The sequence below is a fragment of the Octopus bimaculoides genome, chromosome 23, assembly GCF_046866305.1.
Source record: "Octopus bimaculoides isolate indiv1 chromosome 23, ASM4686630v1, whole genome shotgun sequence".
Lineage (NCBI taxonomy): Eukaryota > Metazoa > Mollusca > Cephalopoda > Octopoda > Octopodidae > Octopus > Octopus bimaculoides.
The window spans coordinates 11,972,922-11,983,029 of NC_142950.1; the positions used below are offsets into that span (position 1 = coordinate 11,972,922).

The 10,108-nt window shown below is 34.6% G+C and overlaps 1 protein-coding gene across 1 annotated transcript in view; it reads left to right on the forward strand.

Moving 5' to 3' along the window:
- Positions 1-4,147: 4,147 nt before the first annotated feature.
- The window catches only part of LOC106878417 (uncharacterized), a 94,159-nt gene continuing 88,198 nt past the window's right edge, over positions 4,148-10,108 (forward strand). Inside the window, exon 1 of the mRNA XM_089340139.1 lies at positions 4,148-4,403. The gene's annotated coding sequence lies outside the window, so the exon portion shown is untranslated. The remainder of the gene's footprint in view (positions 4,404-10,108) is intronic.

The window sequence follows — 10,108 nt, forward strand, 5'->3', positions numbered from 1 at the left end:
TGTTGTGATTAGCCAGTGAACTTGTTAAAGAATATTTATTAGCAATGGAGGCAGTATTAATACCAAGAGATAATATTTATCCCCACTTAAATGTGGATGTCTCCTGAATTCTTTGTGGGTGTTTGTTTATACAGAATTCTACTGCTTCAAGTTCATATATATATATACTCTTACTCTTTACTCTTTTATTTGTTTCAGTCATTTGACTGCGGCCATGCTGGAGCACCGCCTTTAGTCGAATCAAATCGACCCCAGAACTTATTCTTTGTAAGCCTAGTACTTATTCTATCGGTCTCTTTTTGCCGAACTGCTAAGTTACGGGGACGTAAACACACTAGCATCAGTTGTCAAGCAATGGTGGGGGGACAAACACAGACACACAAACATACATATATATATATACATATATATGACGGGCTTCTTTCAGTTTCCGTCTACCAAATCCACTCACAAGGCTTTGGTTGGCTCGAGGCTATAGTAGAAGACACTTGCCCAAGGTGCCACGCAGTGGGACTGAACCCGGAACCATGTGGTTGGTAAGCAAATTACTTACCACACAGCCAGAATATTTGTGCAGAGATTAGTTACATCAAAGCTAACTAGTAATATCTCTTTATCTACCTGTTCTGGAATATGGTTTCAGAAGTCCATGTCATCTCTGATGAAACTGGGAACTAATCTGCATAAAGGTTATATAGCAACATTAAAGGCTTGTGGGCAAATCAAGTACTGGACCTTATAGTCTTATTTATTGTTATTCATTGACAGCAAGTCATGGCATACATAGATCAGAATGATCCCCTAGACCAGGGGTTTTCAAACTGTGGTCCGCAAGGACAAGACAGGGGGTCCATAGACAGCAAATACTTTTTATGGGCAATTTCATTTTATATATGTTTTTTAATCGAAATCTTTTAATTGACAAGAAACCTATTTGTTAAATACTGTTAAATAAATAAATGTAAAAATATATGTTATTTTAAGCAAATATTTATGTATAAATTTCATAAGCGTTTATAAGGGGGTCCCTAAGGTAAAGCCTGAAATATAAAGGAGTCCGCAAGTCAAAAAGTTTGAAAACCCCTGCCCTAGACCAGCGTGCCTCTGTTTACATACGTGTTCCTTTGTCTTGACATTATGTCATGATTATATACAGGCCTCATTATCATATGTGATGTTGTTTGTTTCCAGCCATCATTATCATCATCATCATCATCATCATTGTTTAATATCTGTCCAGAAGAGTTGCAGGAGATTCTGAAACTGTCTGGAGGCTCTGGTTGAAGCCAATGGCGATTTTGTTGAATAAATTTACTCTTTAGTATTTCAAGATGTTTTTATGTAATTTTGGTAAATGTATTTGCTAGAATGAGATGTCAGTGTTATTTTCATTTTTACATAATTCAGACAACAGTTTATTCACCACACCCTGTATGTATGTGTCTGTGTGTGCGTGTGTAAGGGGTTAGTCCAGACTATTGTTTAAGTAGCACAGGACCAGTTTCTCTGGCATATATATTTCTTCCTGGTCAGGACGCCAAACTGTTGCGAGGTTACCCATTTGCAGCTGAGTCGACTGGAGCAACATGAAATGAAGTCTTTTGCTCAAGAACACAATGCATCGCCCAGTCCAGGAAATGAAACCACAATCTTATGATCCTGAGTACAACACCCTAACCACTAACCCATGTCCTTCCATATATATATATATATATATTACACTCTCTGAGTGGTTGGCGTTAGGAAGGGCATCCAGTTGTAGAAACTCTGCCAAATCAGATTGTAGCCTGGTGTTGCCATCCGGTTTCACCAGTCCTCAGTCAAATCGTCCAACCCATGCTAGCATGGAAAGCGGAGGTTAAATGATGATGATGATGATGATGATGATGATGATGATGATGATGATGATGATGATATATATATATATATATATATATATTATATCATAATTGTAATACCATATTATAATATAACTCTAATATACATTTAACCCTATTAGCATTCTGTAGGAAATTACTACTTATATCATTAAGTAATTAAATCAAATTACACTCATCAAAAATGTTATATCATTATTGTAGATTATTATTTAATGACAATAATCACAAATGTCATCAGTCTAGCACCAAAAAGGTTAATATTATTTCGACTGATCTTGCAAATATAACTTTAAATAATGAACATTCCTACACATGTAGCAAGCTTAATGTCTCATTAAGTTATATCTATAAATTATCTAACCACCCTCAATCTATAATTAGGAATTTAGTTGAGAAGATATGCTTGAGAATTTCTAACAAACTAGCAAAACAAGTCATATTTTCAATGATTATTTCCAGTATTATAATGAAACATTACATTATATAAGAACAATAATAAACAAAATAAAAATATATATATATATAGTGCTTGTGTTTGTTTGGCAAGAAAAAAAATGAACATCCCAAAATATATATATGTATGTATATATATATATATATATATATATATATATATATATATATATATAAAGAATGATCTCTGAAATTTGGGCTTCACAGAGGCAATGAGTAGTGACCGAGACCTTTAGTGAAATGCTGTGCTTGAGAAGACCTGTTAAGCCAAGTGAAATTGCAGTTGTGGCTGATGGTGGTGTCACATTACCTGCACCCGTGCAGCTGGCATGTAATAAGCACATTTCGAGCATTGATCCGCACGGAGCCAAAGTGGTTGAGCTCCTTTTGAATGTTGGGCCTCACAGGGGCAATGACCAAGACCTTTGGCATTATGTTGTGCTTGAGAAGAAGACCCATCAAGCCAAGTAAAACCACAGTCATGGCAGATACCAGTGTCACGTGAATGGCACGTAAAAGCACCCATTACACTCTTGGAATGATTGGCGTTAGGAAGGGTATCCAGCCATAGAAACCATGCCAAAACAGACTGGAGTCTGGTGCAGTCCTCCAGCTTGTCAGCTTTAGTTAAACTGTCCAACCCATGCCAGCATGGACAATGATCATTAAATGATGATGATGATATGTGTGTGTGTGTGTAGGTATATATGATGATGATGATGATGATGATGATGATGATGATGATGATGATGATGATGATGATGATGATGATGATAATAATGATAATAATAATAATAATAATAATAATAATAATAATAATAATAATAATAATAATAATAATAATAGAAGGGTTTATCATAGCAGCCCAAGATTAATGCCTACCTACAAGGAGCTACCAGCCAACATATTAAAGAATGGCAGTAGCCCAACATGTCGTGTATGTAAACAACAAAATGAAACCATCAATCATGTTGTCTCCATGTGCAGTCTTCTTCTGCCTGCAGAGTATCTCAAAAGGCATGATAGAGCAGCACAATGTATTCACTGGGTAATCTGCAAAAACTTGGACCTGATCACTATAAAAACTGGTGGGAACACAAACCACCTTCAGTGCTTGAAAATGATCACATCTCACTCCTCTGGAACTTCACCATTCAAACTGACAGAAAGATAGATGCAAATAAGCCAGATATTATATTGAAAGACTTCAGACAAAAATCATGCCTCCTCATTGATATGACTGTCCCAATCGATATAAACGTATCTGTCAAGACCTACCAAAAACTGAGCTAGTATAAAGACCTTGAAATAGAAATTAGCAAAATGTGGAACCTCAAGACTAAAACAATACCTGTTGTCATAGGTGCCCTAGGAATGATAGCAAAAGGGGCTGATTGCTACCTAGCTCAGATACCAGGAAATCCAAACGTCACAGAAATTCAAAAAATAGTATTCATGGGAAGTGCTCATATCTTACACAAAATACTGTCTGTAATCTCAAATTTTAAAACAAACTTATAATTTTCTTGTTTTCTTAAACCTTCTCTAGAACAATACTTTGTGCAAAACCAAATATATGCTACCCTAATCATGACACCAACTTGAACTTCTAACTTGTCTCTTGACATCTCTGGGTGAGACTTTGAGTCAACAAGTACAAAGCAAAAGTCAAACATATAATAATAATAACAATAATTCTCGGATGGAATTTACAAACATTTAATGCATTGCTATGACAGCTCAATGCAACTCTGAAAAACTGGTTCACCAGTCAGCATTATTAGACTGTGGCCAGCATAAGAGAATAGGAGCTTCATTTGCTTATTCAAAACATTCCCCATAAACAAATTTAAAAGACAGGTGCAGATTTGGCTGTGTTGTAAGAAGATTGCTTCCTATCCACATGGTTCCGAGTTCAGTCCCACTGCATAGCACCTCGGTGTCTTCTACGACAGCCTTGGGCTAACCAAAGACTTGTGAGTGGATTTGGTACACAGAAACTGAAAGAAGCCCATTGTATATATATATGTATATATATAATAATATTAGGGACAAAATCCAAAATTACAGGTAAAAACTCAATTAAAATCAATTTATAAAAAATTTTAATTAAATTGAGCTTTATAGATTAAAATATATAGTTTTAGGGAAAATAACCAAGTTTCAAGAACTCATCGATGAAAATCCACTATCACATATAGAAAAATTAATAATTAAAAGCACAATAAATGAGCATAATATAAAACAAAGTAAATATCATAAGATAAAGATATGATATTTACTTTGTTTTATATTATACTCATTTATTGTGCTTCTGATTATTAATTTTTCTTTTTTCTATATGTGATAGTGGATTTTCATCGATGAGTTCTTGAAACTTGGTTATTTTCCCTAAAACTATATATTATATATATATATATATATATATATATATATATATATATATATATATATATATGTATATATATATATATGTATATATTTATGTGTGTAACTTTGTCTGTTTGTCCCCACCACCCTCGCTTGACAACCAATGTTGGTGTGTTTATGTCCCTGTAACTTAATCGTTTGGCAAAAGAGGCCAATGAGATCAGGCTTACAAAGAATAAGTCCTGGGGTTAATTTGTTCAACTAAAAGGCAATACTCCAGCATGGCCACAGTTAAATGACTAAAACAAGTAAAAGAGTAAAAGACATATATATATATATATATATATATATATATATATATATATATATATATATATATATATATATATATATATATATATATATATATCTGTATATATGAGTGTATGAAGGAGTAAATGTTGTTAGGTACACTGTGTGTATGTATGATTTTCTCACATGAGAATCTTCTCTCTCTCTCTCTCTCTCAACACACACACAAATACACATTGATATGGATTAAAGATCATTAAAATTCTTATAAACAAGGATTTAGAAATATGTGGTATTGTTATCAAAAATCTTCCAAAATTATATATTTGACCTTTAACCTTCAGCCATTGACATGCATGGGGTATTTTTCCATTTTTTGTTTTTTTCCTTTTTTTTTTTTCTTTTTCTTTTTTTCTTTCATCATCTGTGAGTGATTCATTGTATTGCTGGCAGCTTCAGAAATGGTGTGTCCCCTAGGACTGAGACCACTCCTTTGGAACCAATAGAGGAAGCTATAAGACATTTTCATTTCCTCTCTCTCACTCACACACACACACACACACATGTCAATCCTTCAGCCTTCAACCACTTTGGTCCCTCACTTCAGCATACAAGCACCTCCACTTAACTCACCCACTCACCTCCACCTCCATCTCCATTAACACCATCAACATCACCACTACCATCTTCAACCACAACATGTATCAGTCCACATCTGTGTCAATCTCCCCCCCCCACTACACACCCTCTTCTATTCACACCCTTCCACCTGTTGCTCACTTGTACCCAAAGCATTTCTTCCTAACCCATTCCTATATTCTAATCAGTCAATGAGTGCATATTCCTGTATGTGTATACAAATATTCTTTTACTTCATTCAGACATTTCACTGTGGCCATGCTGGAGCACTGCCCTGAAGAATTTTAGTGGAATAAATTGACCCCATTACTTTTTTATTTTTTAAGCCTACTATTTATTCTATCAATCTCTTAAAATGAACCACTAAGTTGCAGGGACATAAACACACCTACACCAGTTGCCAAGTGGTGGTGGGGCAACAAACACAGACACAAATACACACATACATAGATAAATGCATACACACACACACATTGTAAAAAAAGTTCGTTTTTTGTGCTTTGTTTATGTTCCCGTTCCTTTTTTGTCCACGTTTTTTTGACGTCCCGTACCCATACATGTCTGCTTACAAAGAAATGTTATCTTGCTTGGAAGCAGCTGCTGGTTGGTGACAGGAAGAGCATCCGGCTGGAGAAAATACACCTCAACAAATTCCACCCAACTCATATGAACATGGAAAAGTGGATGTTAAAATGATGATGATGATGATGATGATGATGATGATGATGATGATGATGATGATGTATGCAGCTGTGTGGTAAGAAGCTGCTTCTGAAACACATAGCTGTAGGTTCAGTCCCACTGTGTGGCACCTTGGGCAAGTGTCTTCTACTATAGCCTTGGGCTGACCAAAACCTTGTAAGTGGATCTGGCAGATGGAAACTAGAAGTCTGTCGTATGTGTGTGTGTATCTGTGTTTGTCCCCCTCCCACACACACACACACATCACTTGACAACCGGTGTTGGTGTGTTTACATCCCTGTACCTTAGTAGTTCAGCAAAAATGACTGACAGAATAAACACTAGGCTTAGCAAAAAAAAAAAATTAATAAATAATTAAGTACCGAGGTACATTCATTCAACTAACAATCCTTCAAGACGGTGCCCCAGCATGGCCACAGTCTAATGACTGAAACAAATAACTGATACAAGATATATACAGTAATGCCTCGATATACATGTTAATTTGTTCCTGGAGATTGCTCATAAAGTAAATTAATTTCACATTATAGCAATGAAATTTTATGCCGTCATTTTACTTTGTCACTGTGTAGACACTTCAGAACCAGTGTTGCCACATGTTGTGACATTGCCACATGCACAAAATGGCTATTTAACCTTTTTATATTTATTATAAAATAAAACTCGTAAACCCAAGGTCTTGTAAAGCAGGTATTACTGTATATATATATATATATATATATATATATATATATATATGTGAGTAAAAATAAATACAAAAAAGGTGGGGGGTTATTTTGGGGTTTTTTTGTATGATTGTGTATAGAGGAATATATTATTTTGCTTAAAAGAGTTCCAACACTGTCTGTTTTTTATGTTTTATTTATATTCCTGCAGAACCAATGTGGGGTATAGAATATACAATATATAATATAATATACAATATATAATATAAAATAAAATAAAATAAAAATGGATGGCACTATGAAATAAAGTATTGAATCTAGATGAAATATTGAGTGTTCAATATAAAGGATCAAATATATATATATAAATATATAAAGGTGACTCGAGTTTCAGGGCTATTTCCCTTCGTCATGGCCGGTATGACAGTCTGTTAAAGTCTGTCATACCGGCCATGACGAAGGGAAATAGCCCTGTGACCGTTGACTGAACACTATTCAATTTTTTTTCTCCGTGTTTTTCTCCTTGTCTCCGTATTCTTTCTGTTGAAGAGCGTAGCTCGAAACGTCAAAGACTTTCCATATTCCCGAGCGTCATACTAATATATACTTTTGTTATTTACACCACCTGTCCTCGTCTGTTGTTATTATTTGTATATTCTCCCATATATATATATATATATATATATATATATATATATATATATAAATATATACACACACACACACACACACACACACATATAAATGAAACATTCAAACACTGAGATTTGAAATTAGATGTTACTACTGTTCATATCATCTGTGGATAAATTCTAAATTTGATGATATCACCAGTAGTGGCATGGGTGGAACGCAGTTATAATAGCTTTAAATATGAATTATGCTTCGTGCAAATTTACATATATATATATATATATATAATGAATAAGGGAAACAGAAAATGGAGTTAGCAAGGATCTTTATTCACCACAAGGATCGTTTCAGTCCATCCTGGGCACAGACAGGGCACAGATGTGTGTCGATAGCCAGCTGGAGGAGATGTCCTCCTGGGGCTAAAAGCAACAGTAACATCCACCCCTCGGGGTCAGCCACATTTAAGTGGCAAATATACTTCACTTTATTTACTGTTAATACCTCGTTCAGAGATTTAACATATATATATATATATATGTATACAAACACACACATATATGTCCAAACACATGCATAATATAATTACTTTCACTTATAAATAAGAACTGGGTTTACAAAGAGATTTGTTTGTTTCTATTTGGCAGTTCAAATATATGTATAAAAAGAAGAGGTAGAATTTATTCAAATTTTCGAAATGATAAAACAAAAGTTGTAGAGGAAGAATAAAGCAGCAAATAATAATAACAACAATAATAATAATAATAATAATAATAATAATAATAATAATAATAATAATAATAATTAATTCGTTTTATTGGCCACAAGGGCTAATATCAATTAAAAACATATAAGGACAAAGATGGTCAGAAAAAATAAGAAAGGGGTATAGAGCCCTTTCTCCTTTTACATTACCTTTTTTTTTTAATAATAATAATAATAATAATAATAATAATAATAATAAAATAAATAAATAAACCACAAAAATTTTTTTTTTAGTGTTAGTTCAAATAACACTGGAGAGGACTGAATGGGGAAAAGGAAAAAAAAACAAAACAAGTTTATTTCACAACCCAACATATGTATCTATTTACAAACACACACACACACACACACACACACACAGCAATACATATTCTGCACAAAAGAACAAAAACTTAAACAACAAACTTTGAAGTGAAAGGTAGGTTGAGAAGAAGCCTATATAGGTAGATGGTACAGGGTAGCAAGCTACAGGAGTTAGGTTCCACTCCCACCCGTCTCCCCTGTCTCATTCACCCAGTTATTCTATTCCTGCATCACATTCCATCTGCTTCATATTGCCTTCACTCTGTGGCATTTCTCATTCTGGTATCATTTTCTCTTTCATTTATTTCTTATTTTACTGTTGTTTTGGCTTCTTTTTTTTTTTTGTTTCTTTTACTTCCTGTATTGTGAAATTCAGAGATTCCCCTCTTGGCTGCCTGCTGTGTAAAGTAGACATTGACAAACACAGATAATACAACAACTAACTATAGCAGTGTAGGCTTTTGTAACTGCAAGGTTTCAGGGTCAAGAATAAAAGAAGAATCAGATGTAATGTGCAAGAAAGAAGACTGCATTGATAGTTTAGTAGAAAGTGGGTTATACATCTTTAGATTGTATACCTGACTTTCTACTATAAAATTAAGAATATATGACGGAACGAACGCTGAACTCCAGACTAAACAACTTAAACAACACTTTATTTAGGTGGTAAATATATAAACACATCTTTACTGTCCATGTTCATGGTCGGCCGACCGTAAAAGAGCTAGCTGTCTAGTGTAGAGAGACAGCTTAAACACACCTCCATGTTCAATCGCTGGCCAGCGAGAAAGAGAATGAATTGAGCGGGAAACGCTTGCTTGTTTAATTCTACGCATGCATAAAACTACGCATGCGCAGGCGTTACTACAGAGCTCCCTCGCCAGAGCGGAAACGCACGATAAATGAAATCTGTTAGAATGCCTGAGGCAGGATGGCCACTGAAAAACCACCCACAAGATGTGGTACAAACACACACAAAGAAAATTCAAAGAAATGAAATGTACACTTGTGAAATACATGCATGCAACGTATAAATGAAATGACAATGACAAAACAACCGTGATGACAACTGTCCAGGAAACTGGAATCACGCGATATAAAAGTCTAAGTGTTTGTTTTTCCTGAAAGGAAAGAAAATGTATGAGTGCACAAGTGTGTGTGTGAGAAAAAACACAGAACATGCAATGTATAAATGAAATGACAATGACAAAACAACCGTGATGACAACTGTCCAGGAAACTGGAATCACGCGATGTAAAAGTCTGAGTGTTTGTTTTTCCTGAAAGGAAAGAAAATGTATGAGTGCACAAGTGTGTGTGTGAGAAAAAAACACAGAACAAGTGAAAGTGTCTGTAGTATAGACTGCGAAAAATCCCAAAACACCTGAGATAGAGTACATTGATGAAGACG